We start from the raw sequence: 21,095 nt of genomic DNA on the forward strand, positions 1-21,095 counted from the left end.
ATCCTATTAAGCATGCACAATGGTGATTTGGTCAAGTCAGGTCATTGACTCCAAGTAGCTAGATCAGCTATTATCTTAAGTTTGTGATTTTTTCAAAGCCTCAAGACCCTTTCTGATTGGTTGAATCCACCTGTGTCTTCCTCTCTCCTTAATTCCTTGTTTGCTCATGGCTTCTATTGATCACTTAATTGTTCTGTGGAATCTTAACCTTCCTTAACCCTCTTGGTCAGTGATAGCCACTATCCTACACTACCTGGAAACTTCCAACACTCTGGGAAATTGATTTTTCATTATTTCTTACAATAGGATATTACACAGAATACATAGAATATAATTATTATAGTTAAAAACAAAGCAAAAACTTAGAATCTACAGGTCTCTCTGAGATACAGAAAACTCCTTCTAGTGCTTCTTCCTGTCCCACAGCCTTGCCCTGCCATTTTCTGGAAACTTGCCTACTGTAGGATATATTTTCTTTTGATTTTGCATTTTGGTTAATATTCAGTATTTCCCTGCCTGGAAAACAACCACACTTATTTGGGTGAGAATCTGCTCCTACCCTATAAAATTTATGACCTTTGACTATTAGGGAACAATCCTGTTGTGAAGGTGATTGCAACCTAAGCATACAACATGTTTAATTAGGAAGAATTATGAGGGTGACTCCCTAAAGGGCCATTCATAGTGGATCCTCCTTCTTTCTCCTGACATCCTGGCCACTGACCTGGATGAATGCTTCCTTTATTGCCTGGCTCTTGTTTGCTTCTGCTCCCAGGTGTTTCACTTTATGCCCAAATCTCTTCCTTTGTGTGAGTTAGTGTCAAAATGAAAGGTCTACTGATTTATGCCTTACTAGTCTGTCTGATTCTTTGAAATCCTATGATAGGTTAACAACTGGGATGCAAACTTTTCATTATTTAAAGTAAGCTAACATGTCCCCAAAGGCATCTTTTCTCCAGATTAAATGCCCTCACTACTTTACTGTTCTATATTGGACATAGTTTTCAGGCTCCTCACCCCTTGGCTGCTGCTCTTCTCTAGAATTCCTTTAGGTTTTTGTTTGTTTTCGAGGGGAGGAGAAGGAGTGGGGGTGGGTTTGGCATTTCTTTTTTAAACTAGAGACCCAGAACTGAACAAAATAGTATAGGATATGGTCTGATACTATATTAGAAATGTTACTCGCTTCTTTTTGATTGTTCTCTTCTTGTAGAGGTGATAACAAGAATTTTGAGAGATAAGAAGAGGAGGGGAAGAAAATGGAAAAGTGTCAGTCCTTCCCTTCCCCTGCCATGGCAAAAGCCAGTGTCTTTGACATCTATGGTTCCTTTCTTCAAAGCCCAAGTGGAGAAGTTTGTGAGTGTATATGAGAGAGAGAGAGAGAGAGAGAGAGAGAGAGAGAGAGAGAGAGAGAGAGAGAGAGAGAGAGAGAGAGAGAGAGAGAGAGTTTGTGTGTGTCTGTATCTATATGTATACATGTGCATATTTACTCCAATAACAGGGAAAGAGAGGAAAAGGGAGAAGGAGGGAGGGAGAAGAGGGAATAAGAGAGAGAGAGATAGAGACAGACAAAGATAGATTCATATAGAGACATACAGAGAAAGAAATACACACAGAAATGACTTGCCCTGCTTTACTTCTAGCTAATTGCGTTTTTAAAAATCCTGTTGAATTTGGTGGATTTAATGATATTTCACATAAATATCTGTGATTAACCCAATCCTTATGTTTCCCGGTGTTCCATTGTTTCTTGCAGGAAGGCACAATGAGAACCACACAGAGCAGCCTTTCCTAGCAGGGCTGATAGCTGAACCCCCAGCCAAGAATTAAGAGTTTTGCTCTCTTCTGTGGGACCTAAGCATATGTCATTTTATAATTATACTTCCAAGTGTAGAATTACTATGAATATCGGCATGTTTTTAAAATCTGTTCCACATACAAGAACCCCAGAGTAACTGAAGGTACCTGAAGGCAGCTGGGTGACAAAGTATATAGAAATAGAGTAAGGAAATATTCAAATCTAGCTGTGTGACCTTGGGCACCTCTGTTTTCCTCAGTTTCCTGAACTGTAAAATGATGACAATAATATTACTTACCTCTCAGAGTTATGAAATTCAAATGAGATTATATTTTCAAAACATTTATCATAGTAGGATCATAGTACCTGGTACATAATAGGCACATAAAAATCATATTTCCTTCCTTCTTATACCTTTCTCTTAATTTTATCCATAAAACTTCTAATCAGTGAGAATACTTTTACTTGGGGGTTTTTTGATTCTCTTTCCTTTTTCCATATGGTTCTTAAGCATATTTTTCTCTGAAATGTCAGATTTCTCCTAAGCAGTAGTTTTACATGCTGGGGGATTTTACAATTATTTTTCACTTATTTTCCCCACATTCTTCAAATTTCATTTGGTACATTTGCTTTTGCATATATTCTGTTTTGGGTTTGTGATCTGGGAAGGGCATTAAAATATCTCTATTTTTACTTGTCAACTTAAAAAAAATTCATACATTTCTATTAAATTCTGTTTCATCCCATTTTTTTTTCTTCTATTTCTTTTAAAGGTACTGACCATTCTTGGAGTGATTGGAAATGGAAAATAGAGTGCATTACCATATTCTCTGCTTTCTTTCCTATTCCTTGGGTGGTGTATTAGATAGCATGTTGCATTTGGAGTCTGAAAGGCTTGAGTTTGAATCTTAAACCAGACACTTAATATATGTGTGATTCTAGGTAAATTTCCCTCCTCAGCCTCAATTTCTCCACCTACAAAAGGAGGATAACAATAGTATCTCTCTTCCAGAAAATAAAATGAGATCATATTTGTAAGATGCTTTGCAAACTTTAAAGCATTATACAGATACTATAATTATATTCTGGTAATATAACCTAAATATTACTCTGGTAAAATTTTTGTGATTTGTCTCTATTAATTCATTTAATGATTATTTATCAAGATGCTGCTGCTCTGTGTGGTAGGTGCTGAGGGATAAGCAAATATGGAGGACGGGCTGAATTTGAAAGGTGGCCAAGATTTCAGGTAGAAAACGAAGGAATTCCCAGCTAATTCATTCTGAGCTACTGCATCAAATACTTAACTGTCTTTTAATCATATTGGTTTTCTGGCCTCATTGCTCCATAACCTAATTAGAAAGCACTGAACTAAAATATTATTCAGGTAGTTGGTGGTAGGAAGACACAGAATTTTTATTTTAAGGAATTTCAGAAGTTTTGGTGAGGAAGTATCAGGTATAGTGAGAAGGTAGGAGGGAAAGAGGGAGTGAGAAAGAGAGAGACAGAGACAGAGACAGGGAGAGACACACAGAGAGAAACAAAGAGAAAGACACACATACACAACATCCACACAGAGCGCTTTCCTATTTCCCTTGGTCTACATTCTTCTCATCATCCTTTGGCCTCCAGATCTTCAGTCTTTTGTGTTGTATTATTCTTTCATTGTAAATATATCCCTGGGTTTTTAAGGATTTTTCTGCTCTGCCCAATTTATATTTTTTTGCATGCTTAGGCCAATTTCCATCTTTACTTTGATCATTGGCTTATAGCTTTAGAGCTGGAAGAGACCTCAGAGGCCATCCAGTTGAAACTCCCAATTTTTGCAGATGAGGAACTAGAATGTCTAGTAATTTCTCCATGACTACACAAGAGAAGTAGATTGGAACCCATGCTCTTTGACCTCTTGTCTATTTCTCTTTGTTCTTTGCCATGTTGTCTTTTTACTGCTTTTAAAATCACAGAGTTCTGGAATTCTAGAGCCAAATGATACCGGTAACAATTGAGGATGAGTCAAGATTCAATATACCATATGTTATTATTAAACGAGCCACTTTAAAAACAAAACAAAACAAAACAAAAAACTTTCCTGGGGGAGGGGACATGCAGAAATAATTATGAGAACTACAAAGTGACAAATTGAAAAAGTAATATAATAGGAATATCACATTGTATTATAGCATCCCTGATCTGAAAACTGCAAGAATTAAGAAAAAATCTCAGTTAAACCTTCATTTTACTGATGAAGATGTTGAAGTAAAGAAAGGTTAAGTGGTTTGCCTATGGTCATTCAACTAATAAATTTTAGGTCTAAAATCAAGATCTTCTGACTCTCAGAAAGGATAATCACACACTTTATTTTTCATTTAATCCAGTTATTCATGATTGGAATGCTATTTACAATTTCATTCTGTATACTTTCCTCAGAAAGATCACAAATGTGGATGGTGACTCATAGTTTTGCCCTAATTCAAAGGAAGAAATCTTATGAGGGCCTGTTGAAGTTTTTCCTCTGATTGAACCTCATTAGGCAAGCCGACCACTTTATCCTTTAGGCATGATTTCCTAAGATAAATAAGCCATCTGTTCTAGTCTATACTATTGAAAGTTGGTGCACCATGCTTCATCCAGATTTAGATTCCTAATAGTATTTGTGCTATAATTGTTTGAAATATTCCAGAAATTGCATTTTCATAGACTTTGGGGAGTCTACTTTCTGAGTTAATCACTTGAATTTATCTTTAAACTAAAAGTTTAACTTTTTTTTTCATTATAAATTGTTGTCATATTTTTCTTTAAAAAAAAAAAATCACATTAAGAGCCTTAACCAGAGCTTAACATTGCTTGCATCTCTTTTCTTCCTTTCTTAAAGTTGCTTTTCTTATTTCATAGAATAATAGATTATAATATAGAATTATATATATATATGCATATATAATATAGCATAATATGATATAATATGATATAATATAATATAATATAATATAATATAATATAATATAATATAATATAATATAATATAATATAATATAATATAATATAATATAAAAGTGGAAAGCACTGATGTGATGGTAAAATGTTTAACTACTAATCTCCCCCCAAAAGCCCCAAAATAAAATTTAAAAATTGGCTTTCCAGGGTCAGTTTGAGTTGGTTTACTCTTGGTATACCCTAGGTAGGAAGGAGCCAAAGAGGCCATCTAGTCAAATCTCGCTAATAATCTCCTCTACCATGTACTTACAAGTAATTATGTGGCCTTTACTTAAAGTTGTCCAGTGAAAGGAAGGAAATCCACTATCTCCTGAGATACATTTTCTACTTTTGGATAGTACTTCTGGGGAATTATCTTTTAAAATCTATATCAAATCTTAATTTACCTTTTTGTAACTTCCACTTATTGTTCCCAGCTCTCTCTGAGGTCAAGCAGATACAATCTAATTCTTCTTCTAAGAAAAAATCCTTTAAATCCTTACATACAAAAATCATTCCCCAACCTCTGAACCTCTTTTCTCTTGACTAAGCATCCACAGTGATGATAACACTAGATAGTTTTATAGCAAATTTGTGGTTTGCAAAGCTTTTTTTTTATATTCTCACAACAAATTGAATGTAACTAATAAGATGTTCTAAGGCAAAAGAGGCAGATGATGAGATGACAATATGGGCAAAAGAGTCTGAAGGCAGAGAACAGTGTAGAGTTGAGTTGATTTACCAAAGTGTCAAGACCATGAAAGGAGGAAAATGTAACCAGTAGTCAGAGTCATGCTTTGGAAAAGGATTGAACAGTGCAAGGAATGAAGACCATGGGAAAGATAGTATTATAAATGAGTATAATTAGATATAAGAATTTTGGAGTTCATTAACTTGGGAAGTTGAATACTATAGTGAGAACAAGGGTATGGTCATCTGCTGAAGTGCAGCAGCAGAATAGGACATTGAAAGTTAGGGTGTTTGAAGGAATATTTGTATATTGAAATACACTAATATGAGGTTAGGTATGAGGGTAGGATTTAGAAAAAGATTTAAACTATGAGCCAGGCACTAAATTCATTGAGAAAGGGGGAAGAATATTCTGGGAGTTGGTAGATAATAGGATATAGATCAAGTGGTAAATTTAGATAATATACTAAAAAGGAGGACAGATTGCTAAGTAATGGTGGTAGAGAAGAGTTTAGAAGTTGGTGCAAGGAGTATTCAATTTCCCTATCACAACCATTGAGTTAGGGGGAATGAAAAAGTTTTGTCCAGTACTGTAAAAGGTAATCAAGGAAATGGTATCATGGGGGGGAACTTCTGCATGCCAGAAGATGGAAGGAATAAGAAAGGAAGAAATATAAGATGAAATAAATTTGTTAATTATGAAATGGGTGTTCCAAGGAACTCAATGGAAAGGGCATCTAGATTTGGATAGGGCCTTAGTGGAGCAGAATTTAGATTAATAGAAATGGCAATTATTAGAAGAGGTTTTGTTCTTTTGAAAACCAGGGTTTCGCTACTATTGGAATATAGAGATTAAAAAGAGTTGGGAATATGTTAACCATTATCATCTTTGCAGAAATAATTGTGTATGTGATATTTGGCATTATTATTAAGAATTCTATTTTCATTAGAATAATTTAAAAATAGATTGCATGTTATTGTGCGAAGAATTAACTAATTCTTCACTCGTCCACTCCTACCTAGTGCATTTACTTCATAGTCCCTATTAAATAGCTCTCTTAAAAATACAATGATGTCTTTCTTTTCCTGGATCCAGCCTTCAGTCACTCTCATGATCAGTACTTAGAAAATTCTGAGAGTAGTTCCCAACAAGCTTATTGTTAAACTTCTGTACATAGATTTGATAAAGATAGTGGAGAATGGAAACAATGTCTTTGCAAACATAACCTTTTTTTAAATTAGAATTTCTAACATAATCTTCTTGAAATGTTGGGCACTCTTTCTTATTGCTGCTTAAGAACACATATGCTTTTTTGACTCTTCTATCAAACTATGACTAATATTTAGCTTGCAATCCATTAAAACGAAGAGATTTCTTAAAATCAAGTTCAGCACAATTAAAAAACCCATATAAATCTATAGAAAAATATCGCACATAGATCTCTTTCCAACTTTACCTAGACTCATTAACTATTCTTTGGGTTTGGCCATTAAAATGGATTCAAATCTACCTATCTTTATTGTTGTTAATCCCCATTTCTCTATCTTCTCTACAAGAATATAATGATAGAATTTGCCAAATGTTTTATTAAAAATCTAGGCAAATTCTTATTTATAATAGTCTCATGACTTACTATTCTAAAAACTTTTAAGAGGCAATAATTTAGAGAAGAGTGGTTGATTAAAGAATACTCCTAAAGAATGAGATTATAAATAAATTAGAGGAACATAGGATAGTTTACCTCTCAGACCTGTGGAAGAGGAATGAATTTATGTCCAAAGAAGAGCTAGAGATCATTATTGATCACAAAGTAGAAAACTTTGATTATATCAAATTGAAAAGTTTTTGTACAAACAAAATCAATGCAGATAAGATTAGAAGGGAAACAATAAACTGGGAAAACATTTTTACAGTCAAATGTTCAGATAAAGTTCTCATTTCCAAAATATATAGAGAATTGACTCTAATATATAAGAAATCAAGCCAATCTCCAATTGATAAATAGTCAAAGGATATGAACATATAATTCTTGGATAAAGAAATTGAAACTATTTCTAGTCATATGAAAAGATGCTCCAAATCATTATTAATCAGAGAAATGAAAATTAAGACAACGCTGAGATACCACTAAACACCTGTCAGATTGGCTAGAATGACAGGGAAAGGTAATGCAGAATGTTGGAGGGGATGTGGAAAAACAGGGACACTGATACATTGCTGGTGGAACTGTGAATACATCCAGCCATTCTGGAGAGCAATTTGGAACTATGCTCAAAAAGTTATCAAACTCTGCATACCCTTTGACCCATCAGTATTGCTACTGAGTTTGTATCCCAAAGAGATCTTAAAGGAAGGAAAGGGACCAGTATGTGCAAGAATGTTTGTGGCAGCCCTCTTTGTGGTAGCCAGAAACTGGAAACTGAGTGTATGCCCATCAATTGGAGATTGGCTGAATAAATTGTGGTATATGAATATTATGGAATATTATTGTTCTGTAAGAAATGACCAACAGGATGATTTCAGAAAGACCTACATGAACTGATACTGAGTGAAATGATCAGGACCAGGAGATCATTATATACTTCAACAACAATACTATATGATGATCAATTCTGATGGACGTGGCCCTCTCCAACAATGAGATGAACCAAATCAGTTCCAATGGATCAGTAATGAACTGAACCAGCTACACCCAGCGAAAGAACTCTGGGAGATGACTATGAACCCCTACATAGAATTTCCAATCCCTCTAATTTTGTTCACCTGCATTTTGGATTTCCTTCACAGGCTAAATATACACTATTTCAAAGTCTGATTCTTGTTGTTCAGCAAAACAACTGTCTGGTTATGTATACATATATTGTATTTAATTTATATTCTATCATTTTTAACATGTATTGGTCGACCTGCCATCTGGGTGGGGGGGGGAGGGGAAAAATTGGAACAAAAGTTTTGGCAATTGTCAATGTTGTAAAATTATCCATGCAAATATCTGGTAAATAAAAACTATTATTAAAAAAAGAAGAATATTCCTTTCTTTCCTTGTTCCAGAAAACCTTACAAATTTCAAAAATCTGGAAGATTTATCCTTCCCATCACTGATGGAAAAAGGGTTCCAAAAATAACAATGGCTAATGATAATATTTTTGTTTAAAACCAAGGATATATTAGATACTCCAAGGAAAGAAAACTTAAAGAATTTATAAGGATACTGATCCACTAAATGTAACAAAAAGCCACCCTCAGGAGAAGTTCATAAAGACTTCAGAAGAGGGGAAAAAACCCCCACATAATTTTCATCTTATCAGGAGCCAGTAAGAACCCCCTCACCACATGTGCTTTCTAAGCTGAAGCCTACTTTCCCATGGAATCTATATATATTTGTAAAATAATTTATCCCACATTTCGGGGTTGGGAAGTATTATACTTTAGTGTATGGAATAACTTTACAATACATATCTCTTTGTAAAAATTAATTGTTTGAGAGATATTAATTAGTTAAAAATATAAGGGCATGTCTGATGGGGATTCACAAGTATTGGAAATCCTAACCCCTTAATTAACTCTAAAATAGCATTAACTCTGGAGTCATGAAAGCAGCAGTGGCAGCCCTCTATACTTTGGTGACCCAATCTGTCAGTATAAATGAAAGTTTGAATTTGATTGAACTCAAAGCCCTCTATCACTCTCATGATCAATACTTAGAATATCCTATAATTTTACCAGGAATTTGAGTCAAGGTCAATGACCTAAAGTATGTAGTCTCATTATCTTCCCTTTTTTGGGACATCTGCCTAACTCTAATTATGTAGTTATCACTTTGATTCAGCACAGTCTTTCAAAGATCATTAATGATGACTAGACACTAACATTTTTTTGGTACTTTCAATACCCAAGAATATAGTATAGTTGGAATTCAAAACTTAAATTCCTCAGGTACACCAACGTGTTTTATACTATTTCTCTACTTATCTTGAAGATCAACTTCTAGGATTCATTTTTGTTCTTTTTTTTTTTTTTTTTTTTTTTTTTTTTTTAGTGTTCCTTCTACCTCATCCCCCATATCCAGTAAGTTAGTAAGTCCTCTCAATTCTGCCCAGCAGGGTCTCTTATAAGAAAAAAACTGATGGACTTGCACTTAGAAGAGATATGGTTTCAAATACAACCTCCACATCAATCATAAACAAGTGATTTAATATCCTATTTTTTAATTCCTTCATCTGTAAAATAGGTTTAAAAAATAGCTGTAGTTCTGGGCTTATTGGGAAGATCAAAGAAGGTTATGGATATGAAGTGCTTTGTAAATTGCAAAGCTCTGCATAAGTGTTCACTAAAATTATTATAATTTTTTGAGTGACTTTGTATGTGCTTGACCAGATTCTAATTTTTAAAAACATTGTCATATTGTCTATCTTCCACTATCTAGTATGATTTAGCATATTTATAGATAAATTCTTATTTTCCTCCTCTAAATCCCTTTTCTTCTTCTACTACCTTAGCTTTCTTTAGACACTTTATTTCATTTATTCTTTAATCATGGCTATTTGTGTAATTTCTTTCTGCACATCTTGTTCTTCTTGTCAATATCTTCCTGTAGGCACCTAATTACTTTTACATACCAATGTTCATTCCCAAATTGGCTTACATTGATCTTTCTCCTTATTGCTTCCTTTATATCTTTTCTTCCCCAGTATTATCTATCAATCTTTTCCATTTTGAAGGTAGATTGCTGTTTGCTCTTTAATTATCTCACTTACCCTCACTTTTATCTTTTTCTGTCCAAAACAAAATTTCTAAGTCTCAATGTCCCTTTTCTAATATTTTCTACCTTAATGACCAAAGACTACTCAATAGTCACATGAAAAATTACAGTAGTAGAAAAGAAGAAAGAGTATTAAATTTGGAGTCAGGAAAGGTCTATGTTTGAATCCTGCCTCTCATACTTACAAATTATGTGATGATGGCCAAATCACTTAACTCTTCTGAGCCTCAATTTCTTCATCTGTAAAATGTAAATGACCTGTAGTATTGATCTCAAAAGACCAAAAGGATGATCAATGCATAAAATACTTTGTAAATTTTAAAGTAAAATAAAAAGTAAAGCTCCTGCTACATAGTAGATACATAATAAATGTTTATTGGCTGACTGACTGAATATCATCTTTTAGTATCAATAGCATCCCTACCTCTAGATGGTATGCTATCTTACTAATACCATCTTAAAGAAGCACAGAGTAATAGAAGCACCTACAAATTAGAATGGCAGGGTTCTAATGGACTCTGCCATTTACTACTTCTGCAATCTTGGACAAATTAATTAACCTCCACAGGATTTAGTTTACTTGTCTATAAAGTGGGGGAGGAGGGGAAATTGGATTACATTGTCTTTAAGTGCTTCTGGTGCTGAACTTTCCTGTTCTAAGATTCTAAATTTTATCTTTTCAGTTTATCTTTGATTTTCTCTTATAAAGGAACTCTCTAGTACTGCTGTGTATTGTGTTTTTTAACTCTCTCTTCTGAGTAAAAATATCCAAGTGTTTTTACCTTATGTATGACTGTTTTTTTCACTTGTCCACAATACTGGGGTTTTTGGTGATAAAATAATAATCTCAAGGCCATGTGGCATAATATTCAGAAAAGTATATACCTAAACAAATATCTCAGCCCTCACCCCTCTCCCCAGCATTTATTTAGGTGGTATATAATTCTATTTTTTCCTTGAGAACATTTTATGCTGCCAGTAATCTCATAATGTCTCAATTTGTTTTATAGAGAAAGGATTTGTGACTTTCTCCTCAAGATTAAAAGCAAATACTTGAAATGCAATCGCTTCAGGTACTGAAAACAATTGTATAGTAGAAAGCCAACTAAGAATCCTGAGAATCTCAGTTCTTACTAGCTATGTGGGGAAGTCATTTAATTTCTCTAAGTTTTAGTTTCTTCATATGTAAAATAGTGATAATAATACTTATATACAGGACTACAATGAAGAATACATTTTATAAACTGTTAAGTCCTATAAAAATGCAAGTCATTATGATGGAGTGACTCAAACACTGTGTAAAGTTTGTGGCTCAACAGGAGAAAGACATTAGTCTTGCCCTTTACTTCAGATATATTTGCCAAACTCAAAGGATCTGCAGGGACCTGAGGGCCTTAAAAGCAAGGCACTTAAGACACATAGTTCAGGAGAATCCCTTTGGTAGAACCCCTCAAAATGAATGTTAGGAAACAGGAACCCCATAACGAAATTAAATGGAAGTTCCAACTTTCTAACCTATATTAGAAGAGGATTAGAATAAGGATGTGATTCCTAAGAAGAAGAAATAAGTTAAAAAACAATCTTAGCTTGGGAATATTATTCTTGACTTTGGGTTCTCAGCTGAGTATGGGGGCTAATAGTATTAGATATTAACAAAGACTATTCAGTCCACCTATCCCGTAATCAGAGAGGCTTTTAAGCCTGTAAATTTTAGTAAATAGAAGCCATGGCATCTAGCAGCTATACTGAAGTGATGAAGGCATGAAACTAGCAGAAAAAAAGTGTTCACAAGCTTCTTGGAGACATGGAACTAGTGGAGCACTCTCAAGCAGTGATATCCTTAAGGAGAAAGATCTGGAAGAGAATCTAAATGGAGAAAACGTCTAGTAGTTATGTTTTTATAACAAATGGGCCAGTCAGGTACAAAAGCAACCGGGGTGCCCATCCTTCTTGACATCCCATCACCCCTTCTCCAGTGACATCAGTATCCCAAGGGAAAGAAGTGCTGATAGCATCTCCTTTTTTCTTGCATGGCTGTCATCCTTCTGTCTCAAACCTCATCAGAGTAGTAGAGCAGGGCAAGTGACATACCACTTGGATGAGCTGGAAGTCACCAACTTCAAGCCTTCCAAGGAGATGGAAGGCCACCAGGTCACCATGGCCCTGCTGCTGCATCCTAAAATATTTTGCTCTTTTATCCTCTGCATTGCTTCCATGCTCTCTAAGTCTCTGGTCACTATAATTTGACTTGCTGCTACCCTAAGGATGCTTAGATTTTTCTATTCATTCTGTTCTTGAGCCCAAAGACAAAACTTCTGAACTTTTCTACTCACCTTGTAGCTTTTTATATGTGTCATTTCTTCTGATAAGAGCATGAACTCTTTGAAAACAGTCACTGCCTCATTTTTTTTTCTTCCCCCCCCAGCTTAGCACAGCACTTGGCATGTAAAAAGCACCTAATTAATGATTTTTGCATTCAGATGTGGGTGGTTCTACCACATAGAAGCCATGAATATCTCCTTCATATGTATACTCTGGTCATTTATTTCCTAAGTGTTTGCCCTTCCATAAATATTCTGTGGTCATATCTAATTTTCCCACTGATAGTGTCCATATTTATCCATCAATGTGCCCCAGATTTTAGGGATAGAGTTTTTTGTTTTTGCTATTTTTCTTCTATTTTCTTTCTAGTTCATTAAACATTTTTGTTTTAAAACTAATTGCATTCTTTAGCAAAGTATTAATGGTAAACATTCCAGTGGCATGTTGTGAGCTAATATCTTTAAGTGGTTATAGTCCCACATAGTTAAACCCAGGGTCACTTTTCTGGGGACCTGAATACAAAGGCAGCATGCCCTGGGTGCCACAATATCATTGCTATTACTTTTTAAAATAACACTCTAGTTTCTAAGTCTTATTTTCTCTTTTAATGTATCCTAAACTATCTCGATCTTAGTGCCAGTGCTACATAAGATTCAGGGTAAAATTATTGTTCAGAATACAAGGATTGTCCTCATTGCTTCCTTCTCTGATGCTCTTTCGTGTTTTTTTCTTCCTGCTTGTTCACCTGCAATGTGATTCCACTGTAGTTGATACTTACTCCTCTCAGGTAAGATATTGTCATTTCAAGACTGTCCTGGAGATTTTATCTTAAATTACAAAGGTGAGTATTTCAGGTACCATATTAGGCCTGGGATGACACATTTTCTTTTCTGTACTATTCAAATTTAGGTTCTTCCATGTCCTTAGTTTTGCTCTGGAAAAGGTGAATAAATTTGCCTTTCATAGCTTAAGAGCTCTTTTCAAACTCTCCCACTTCTGTTTGGTTGGAAATAGTTCATATAGCTTACTGTGTTGCTTTTCCACCCTTCTTTTGGTATTTCAGTCTTTGCCATCTCTTATCTGAATTATTAGTAATCCTTTTTTTTTTTTTTTTTTTTTTTTTTAGAATTAGGTAGTTTAACAAGCAAAGATACCAGACACTGAGGTCCATCCTTCAGTTCAAGTATAAAGCATTCAAACTCTACTGCAGAGAGCACAACTCTAATGGGCTGATCATGTCATTCAAATGCACTCACACAAAGGCAAGCACTCACATGGAAATTATAAGAAGCAATACAAAGATAGTCCCAAGGTCTCTCTAAAAAACTTTGGAATTAATTGTGAGAGCGATATTGGTACAGGACCACATCAAAGAAGGCTTTGTGCTCTATGAGCAAAGAAGAATTGCAGTAGTTCAAAGGAAACATGAGATGTGCAAATTTAGAGATATCTCCAATCCAAATGTGATTTGTGCCCAAACTATCTGTGCCCAACCTCTGGTATAGCTGTCTGAGCTTGTATTGGTTTAATTGGTCACAGTTGGATACTGTACCTTAATTCTAACCTCATGATGTCATTTTAATCTTATTTGAGCACAAGGGACAACAACCAAGAAATCCCTTTTTAGGTAACTCCATTGAGTTCTAACTGATATGCCCATTGAATGTTATTCTGATATGAATTAATATTATTCTGATATTGAATTGATATTCACTTATTACTCATATAATTTATATGTTTAAGATGCTGTCTAAATATGGACCCTGTAGGGCATTGAGAGATATAGTTTGAGGTCTGGCTCTCAAATAGAGAATAGAAGGAGGTCTTTGTTTATATTTTCAGATGGCCAGAAGGAGAGGGAGGATGACTAGACAAGGTCTTTCATCTAGGAGTGTGATAATTTATGAACAAAAGCCACTTTTATGATTGCATTTAAGGCAGAGGGTAGGGTTTCTCTTACCCTCACCAGCTTCACTCTTTCCCATCAAATAAGATGAAGATCATTATGAATAGTAAACAGAAAGCAAATCCATTCATTAGGATATATGCAAGATTTGAATATATACAAATATGTACAAGAGTAAATAAACACTTCAGATTGAAGCAAAATAAGAACTCATTTTAAATAGGAGGTTATTCCCAGAGGAAGTCCATGTTTAGAAGTCTTTAGTGTTGACAGTATTGATGGTCAAGTAACATAATGGAGCTGACTTCTATATATGTCTATGCATCTGCCATTCAAAAATCTCCTCTTCTCTTTCTCCTATCCTCTTCTCCCCTCTCCTCCTCTTCCTCTCATTCCCCTCTTCTCCAATCTTCTCTTCCTCATTATTTTCTTCTTCACTCTATCTTATCTCTCATCAGGTCCTGTCAACAACAAACTATAGTAAGTTCCTTAAGTACAAACAGTCACACTTAATATACTCTCATTCAATCAGAAGTCACATTTCCCTCAATGTACACAGAACAGGGTTATTTCTTGGGGTACTAAACATTAAGAAAAGGAGATGTGTATGCGTGTGTGTGTGTGTGTGTGTGTGTGTGTGTGTGTGTTACCATTTATTAAGTGCTTTTATACATGTGCAAAGAATAGTACTTTTTAGCATGAAGTAGATACAAAAATACTTAACACGAAGTCCCTGCTCGAATGGTGCTTTCAGTGTAGCATGAATAAATAAATCATACTACTGTATTCAAAAATCATGCTATCTATAGGGCAGAATAAGCTCTAAGTATGTAAGACTGTCACATTCCAAGGTTGTAGGAAGGAAAGTCCACTTTCAACTGAGGGAACCTTTCAAGGCAATCTACAGGAAGAATGATTTTAGTTGAGTTTTGAAAATCAAGTAAGACTTTAAAAAACAGAGATAGGGAATAAAACAGAGGAAATTCCAGGCTTAAGCAGTGACCTCAGCAAAGACTCAGAGCTGGGAAAACACTGGGTATTTATGAGGTATAGTGGGGAATTCAGCAGGGGAAAGAAAGGAGTCTAGTTTGAAATAAAACTTTTTAAGATATTAGTCCCTATGTTGGAGAGACTGAGGAGCCAGGAGTCATAAATCTATAATAGGGAAAACACTCTTTTCTTCCTCCTTCCCATCATCTGAAAAAGGTGATGAGGAAGAAAGATTCTTCATAACAAATGAATTCATTGAAAACCACTTTTTAGTAAGTTTAAATCACGATTACGTGCATAATTCTGACTATATAAGACATCACCCAAAAATTGGAATGCAGTGTATTAGCAATTTGTTTTAATTCTCTTTTTCAACATTATGATTTTATATATATATATATATGTATATATATATGTGTGTGTATATATATATACATATATATATATATTAGAACTAAATGATACATAACAAATTCATAGTTTCTCATATGAGTCTCTTTTTTCTCCTTTGTGCTTGTTAGTGATTGTTAAATTCATAATAAAAGAAATTTAATTTTTAAAATGTTTAATATATTTATATGGTAAAATGCAGACCCTATCACTCTGATAAGTTTTGCAGTATAATGGAAAAATTGCTGATTGGAAGTTAGGGAGCTTGGATTCTTCATTTTGAAGTTAATTGAGTGATCTTGGCTGAGTCATAGTTGGATTGTAAGCTCTTTGAGGGCAGTGAATGTTGTGCCTTTCTTTGTATCTCTAGCACTTAACACAGTGTTTGGCACTTAGTAGTTATTTGATAATGCTTATTGATGTTACTTGACTCAGTCTTAATCTATAGAAACAAAGATCAGATTAAATGCTCTCTTAAGTCTTTTTCAGTAATTCTACATTTTCTGTGATGCAATGATTTTTCATCATGAAAATAAGTCATGAATGTTGATTTTTCATTGAACAAATAACTGTCCCCTTCCCCCAGATTTACAAATCAAAACATTCTCATAAATTGTGCTTTAATATTCTGAGGAGACAAAGACCTATGAAGTAAAAGTCTAATGACATTTGAGGGTGAGCTTATAAGCATTACTTTTGTTCCTCCAAGACTATCATTAAAATCAGGGGTCCTCAAACTATGGTCAGAGGGCCAGATGTGGCCCGCTGAGGACATTTATGTGGCCTGCCGGGTTATGGCAAAATCAGACCGGAAGTGACTTTGGACCTAAACTCACGTTAGCAATGCACACTTCCAGCACTGGGCTGAGGCGGCAGAGACAGAGTGTCAGGCGATATGGAGGTGAGTTCCCAGGCCGGGGTGTATGATGTGGGGAAGGGAGAGAGATACAGAAGATGGAGAACTGACGGCCCACAGCCTTGTAAAGTAACAGAAGCCACCACAACAGACAGGTGCAAGGAATGTACAGCGCATGCTGCACATGTCACAGCCACTTCAGGGGGAATATATGGGCTGTGTCTGGTAACACACATATGTAATAGTAACAGTTAGTACTACAAGTCCCAGCTTGACTCTATCATTGTCATTATACTGCAATGACAATGTAATGGCTTCCTCTCTAGCGCATGTTGCGGTACTGACTGCTATAGTCGCCCAGTGTGAGGCTCTTGGTACCAGGCCGTGGCCCTGTCCATAGTGACCTCATGTCTGGCTGTTGTGGTCATCAGTTTTATCATTGTGTGTATGTTCTGTAGTTTCATATAGAGATGGAATATTGCTAGCATATGTCATCACCTTATAATCACTGGGGGTCTGACCTTAGTGCCCCCCACTTATCCTGAGTATGAGGGGGTGCAAAGATGGTGTACTGCTTCATCCCCCTCCAGATTCTTAAGGTCCCCATACACTTGTGCAGCTTCAAGTCACATGATGACCTCCCCCGAAAGCCCCGATGTACGATTTGTCGCTGAAGCTCATTCTGCACATACAATATATCATGCAGTTACATGCACATATGCACAGTCTTGCCTGGGATTATGATAAATTACAAGTGCAGCACGTACAATCATGCAGAGATGGATCATGACAATTGATCCCAGGATTCAGAGGAAGCCAGGGCATTTGGGAGGGCCGCCTGAGCAGTGACTTGTGTGCAGTGAAGGTCTGAAGTGGGAGAGAGAGTGTGGGAAATGGAGGCATCACAGCTCAGAGGCAGCTTGGAGGAAGTTGGGCATTGCAGTCTGTATGTCTCTGTGTGGGCAAAGTTATTGCTGGTATATTGTTTATGTAGCACTGTATATATATGTTGGTGTTTTATTAATAGCAATTTGGAATCCCTTAAAAATAATGATATCTTTAAGAAAAAGAAAAATTGACTTGGAGTGTAGGATATTCAAAGAACAGTGGACTTATGATTACTTTTTCATGCAGTACAAGGAAAGAGCTGTATGTCTGATATGCCAGAATATAGTGTCTGTGTTCAAAAAATATAATTTGTATCGACACTATGAAACTCAACATAAAGATAAATATGATTGTTTGATTGGAGAAGAGAGAAAAGATAAAATATTAAAGCTGAAAAGTACATTGACAACTCAGCAAAATATTTTTGTGAAGCGGAAGCAGCTAAATATTTCATCATTGCGAGCAAGTTTTCAAGTTGCCAAGCCAATAGCACGCACTGGCAGACCATTCATGGAGGGAGAATTTGTTAAAGAATGCCTTCTTTCTGTTGTCAAAGAGATGTGTCCAGAGAAGGCTGATTTATTTAATACAGTGAGTCTTTCAGGACCTACAATTACATGGAGGATTGAAGACATTTGCGAAACTCCACAAAAAAAACCAGACTTTTTCCTAGAAATAAACATTTGAAATCTCCAACCAGATCAAGACTAACGGATGCATTTGCATCACTTGTTATGACTAGCTGTGACAAATATGGAACCAGACATTGACCATCTCATTAGCCAAAAGCAGGCCCATAGTTCCCATTGAAATACTGGTAAGAGTGCTGATTTAATTTTACTTCATTTTAAATATTTTGTTTCTTCACTTCAAAATAAGATATATGCACTTTGCATATGAATTTGTTCATAGTTTTGTTTTTACTATAGTCCAGCCCTCCAACAGTCTGAGGGACAGTGAACTGGCCCCCTATTTAAAAAGTCTGAGGACCACTGATTAAAATTATACTAGATAGAAAAATAAGGGTGAGTTAAGGTCACAGCAAGGTCTATCAGGGCTTCACTCATTTCAGTGTGGGTTCCTGGGATTGACTTTCAAGAGACATTAAGCATTTGATTATGTAGTTTTTGACTAAGAGTGGCCACAGTGATAATAAAGGGTCTCTTTCATTTGCTGAGAGAAAGGAGGAAGGGATGGAGAGAAGGGGAGAGTGAAAGAAGGGAAGGTAGGGAAGGACAAAGAGGAGAAAAGAGAGAATGGGGAGAGGGAGAAAAGGAAGGGAGAAAAGGGAGGGGAATCAGAGATGAGGAGGAGGAAGGGAGCAAAAAGAAGGGGGAAGAAAAAAGGAAGAGAAAGGAGAGAAAATGGAGGGAGAGAAGGAGAAAGAGAAAAAGAGGAGAGGAAAAAAGAGGAGAGAGGAGGAAAGAGGAAACGAAAGGGGAAGGAAAAGGAAAAAAGAAAGGAGAGGAAAGAAGGGAGGGAGAAAGAGAACAAAAGAGGAAAGGAGAGAGAGAAGGAGAATGGAGAGAAGAGAGTGACAGATAGACACACACAGACAGAGTCAGAAAGACACTACAGGAATACAAACCAATTTGTTGCAGGTAATATGTATAATATGTATATGTAACTTGATCTAAGCATCCTACCAATTATTTCACTTTTAGAATTTTTGGCTGCCAGTAGATGACTTAGGCTGGGTAATAATAATCCCCAAATCACTGCCTACCTCTTAAAACATAAGACCATCCCGCTGACCTATCTTTCACCAGGTCCATTTATAGAGAGATTTCTGTGACTAATGTAGCTATCTGTTCTGCACAGATGGAAATAGTTAATTTCACGCAGACTAGCAGATGATAATAGCAAAAACTAAGTTTGGACAGGTTTGTATTTTAGGTTTATTAAAGTAAAGCTCTGAATTTTTTTTTAAACTTAGGACTTCGTGAATTTTTGTTGATGAAATTTATTTTCATGCAGCATTCACCTTCCCTCTATATATTCTGTGCTTTAAGTGTTTTCTTTTCTGAAGGGAATTTAATTTATTTTATTCTTCTAAGTAAGGAGAACTTGCAATGCAAGCAATAAAGACTGTTCTCAGAAAATGAATAATTTTGAACTGGTTTCTAAGGCAACTTGGGGGATACAATAAAACAATGCAAAGCACTGGGCAGGTAATAACCAGTAACAAATTGCATCTTAAAAAAAATAAAATTGAAACCTATAAACTTTGGAATGTGGAGGTCATTACCCAATTAAGTAATATTTGAATTACTGCTTTGAGCAATCTATTCTCTCTAATTTGATGGGGAAAGATGTTCAGATAGAGATACTGCAGAAATTGAAGGTCATATCCCTTTTTCCTAAACCAAGTTCATTGTCAGATGTAATAAAGGGTAAGACTGAGTTTATTTCATAGCCAACATCTTAGATCATCAACTACCACATTTTTTCTTTGGAACTTTGCCTGACAATGGCAATGATGAGACTGCTCAAATGGTTTCTGTAGCAATATTAATGAATCTCTGAGAGTCATTCCTAAGATATTTGATGGAACATCAGTTGCTAATGTTATTTTGCTGGCAGGATTTTCTATTTACTCTCAGTAATATTTAAATGCAAAACTAAGCAGGGGGTTATCTAGTTTATTTTTGAAAACTACCAAGTCTTCATGGAGTGGCAAAGAAACTAAGCATGGTCCAGTGCACAAGAAAAATGGTTTTCTTTTTCATTTATAGTCAGGTTTAATATGTATTAATGATGGAAGAATTCTAGGCTGAATCTAGAAAAAAGTGAAGGATGCAAGTGTCTACATGGTATGAGTTGGGGGATTTAGAAGCATGTTCAAAATCTCATGCCATGAATGCCTGAAATTCCTAATACTAATAGTTTTACCTTTGTATTAAGTATTTCACTGTCTGCCCAAAATAACAACTTTTTTTTTTACATGTCTGACTCTACATGTTTTGTTTTGCTTTTTGACAAGGATGCTGAAGTACTTTGTCATTTTTTTCTCTAGATGAAGAAACTGAGGCAAACAGAGTTAATAAACTTGCCATAGTCACACTGCTAAGCAGAGGGTGCAAAATGTGTCTTCCTGACTCAAAGCCCAGTAATCTATCTATTGTGTCACCTAGCTGCTCTAAGATATCTTTCAAATCATAAAAGTTAGAACTGGCAAGGATCTTAGGGAACATCTAATTCAACTCCCTTATTTTTCAGACAAGGAAAGAGAAGCCCAGGAAAATGAAGTAATTTGCTTAAGGAATGTTATCACATGGAATCCTTAAAAACAGTGAGTGATTGTATTTGGCAGATTTCTTTCCTCTTGAAAGACCAGTGCAAGAGAGGATCCAATTCATGTTCAGGGGAAGGTTGCTATAATAAAAAGTTGGGGGGTGGTAGAAAGGTGTAACAAGAAGAGCCAAGAAATTGTACTCATGATGAATATCACCTACTTTATCCTTAGAGGGACTAGGTTAGATTTACTTTGAATATTCTGAAATAAGATGGTGCACTATCTGGGTG

Source organism: Sminthopsis crassicaudata, chromosome 1 (assembly GCF_048593235.1).
Source record: "Sminthopsis crassicaudata isolate SCR6 chromosome 1, ASM4859323v1, whole genome shotgun sequence".
Taxonomy (NCBI): Eukaryota; Metazoa; Chordata; class Mammalia; order Dasyuromorphia; family Dasyuridae; genus Sminthopsis; species Sminthopsis crassicaudata.